The sequence below is a fragment of the Silene latifolia genome, chromosome 8, assembly GCF_048544455.1.
Source record: "Silene latifolia isolate original U9 population chromosome 8, ASM4854445v1, whole genome shotgun sequence".
Taxonomy (NCBI): domain Eukaryota; kingdom Viridiplantae; phylum Streptophyta; class Magnoliopsida; order Caryophyllales; family Caryophyllaceae; genus Silene; species Silene latifolia.
In genome coordinates this window covers 53,785,567-53,788,088 of record NC_133533.1, presented here as the reverse complement: position 1 = coordinate 53,788,088, position 2,522 = coordinate 53,785,567, and positions in this window count along the sequence as shown.

Sequence of the window (2,522 nt, the reverse complement as noted above, 5' to 3'; positions counted from 1 at the left end):
TGGAACGGGACCAACACATTAGCTACAAATCATCCACCAAAACCAGTGTAATGAAACAACTAAGAAAGTGGCAAATGATGAGTGCAAACGAGTTAAATCAATGTTTCAAACTCACCGAACCGTCAACCTTGCAAGACTCAAAAGTATCGGACTCTCACGGGTCGCTCATCACTCAAATTTAGGCACGAGGTGAGTATATATGTGAAAGATAGAAGGAAATAAAGACACTCCCCTAACTCGACCTATAAGAACATGCATGCAGTCAACATGAATAAAGTCTCTACAACCGTACATACGCATTCCAACCATACTAATGACCAAGACACATGCCGAGGACTTACATTTGGGTAAGTGAGATAATGGGTAAGAAGGGGCTAAGATGAATTAAGATATGTGGAGTTAATAGCCAGGCTAGCCACAATGAATCCTAATATTGAACTGCATCTCAACTTCGTACCCAATATAACAAAACAAAATGGTCCAAATTCAATGCACTCAACTCACAATACACCAAAAACTTGTCAGCTCCCCATAAAATATAAATTAGACATGGGAGTGAAAATCATCATACAACTTCTCGTTTTTTTTTCTTTTCGCACATGATTTTTCCTTTTCATTTTTCGTATTTCCAATTTTTCTTTTCATTCTTTTCTTCTTTTTTTTATTTTTTTCATTTTCATTCATCATTTTTTCATTCCCTTCAATTCTTCCACCAACTTCTGAAATCAGATAAAAATAACCAAACTGCAGTAAAGCATTCCAAACAGCTACTCATCACTAGCTTGGCTAGGGTAGGAAAAATTATAGAATGTAGCTAATAGGACAAAAAGGCAATTTGGCTATGTGGGGCTCATGGGTAGAATGAAATAAAAAGGGAATTGCCTCTCCTAACATGTGTCACCATCCACAGACCGAATGCATACAGGTATTAAGAAGACTAAACTCATGCTTATGCAAATTGATGTTACATGCCTTACAGAGAGTACTACTCACATCCTAAATGAAACCGGTCATGAATGTCACCAGTTTATAAAGCTCTAACCTCAGAATGTAATGTAGCTTGCCGATATGTGAGTCAAGTCTATTCGTTCAGGTAAGAGAGAAACAACAACTCGTAGATCATGCACATAATCATGCCAACTAAATGTCAAGAATATGCAAGGTTAAGGTAAGGATTCAATGTAGCGTCAAAGTTCAAACGTTCCGACTCAAATTAAACGTGAATTTTTTTGAAATTTATGTGATTTTTTTTTAATTAAAAACACAACAATGCATGTGAAAATAAATAAACGTGTAAACGAAAATGCAAGAAAACATGCAGACACAGATATGGATGCATCCCTCCCCAAACCAAACCGTACAATGCCCTCATTGTACCAAAAATAGGGAAAGAAATGCAAACTGAGGAGAAAAGGATAACTCGAGTCAGAATACTTACAAAACGGCGTGAAGAGGGACCTCCCCAAACCGACCATGAACATGGGAGGTCAAAGGAAGTCAAGCAGTAGCTCAACAGACAAAAAGTAGCAAAATGAAGATTTAAACAACTCGATCGAGTGGCTTGGAATAGCTCGATCGAGTGAATTGGTGTCAGAAATACTCGATCGAGTGAAATAATTACTCGATCGAGTGAACGTAAATTCGCAGCTTGTCGATCGAGTAGAAATATTACTCGATCAAGTGAATCTCTTGGCAAAAGTTCTCGATTGAGTAGAAAAAATTCTCGATCGAGTAACTGCACCTGCAAAACAAGTATAAGAAGCATAGGGAATATAGAAAAAGCATAGTTTTGTGTTCTAAAGTTCAACAAAAAGCTAAAGGCAAAGAAATAGTTCAACAAAAATACAACAAAACAGTCCGGGTTGCCTCCCGGAGAGTGCAGGTTTAAGAGGTCCCGGATGACCCTTCTTGCATCATTTAACTGGCGCATCAAGCTCGTCGAAGTACAGGACTTCAACACGATTGTCTGCTTCATTTGCCTCGTGATTATGCTTCACATATTGCCCATTCACCTTGAACCGGTTTCCCTCAGGGCTTTCTAGCTCAACGGATCCAAATTTAGTAACAGCTGTCACCGTATAAGGACCGCTCCACCTGGACTTCAGCTTGCCAGGAAATAATCACAGTCGGGCATTAAACAGAAGCATCTTTTGCCCAACATAAAATTCCCTAGGTAAAATTCTTTTGTCATGCCATCTCTTCGTCTTTTCCTTATAAATGCGCGAGCTATCATAGGCATTAAGCCTAAATTCTTCTAACTCATCTAACTGCAAAAGACGATTCTGACCACACAACTTAGGATCAAATTTAAGCTCATGAATTTCCCGCCAAGCCTTACATTCCAACTCAACAGGTAAATGACATGATTTCCCGTAAACTAACCTATAAGGTGATGCACCAATTGGTGTCTTAAAGGCAGTTCTATAGGCCCATAATGTGTCATCTAATTTAAGACTCCAGTCCTTCCGTGATTTAGAAACTACCTTAGACAAGATCTCTTTCAGCTCGCGATTAGAGACCTC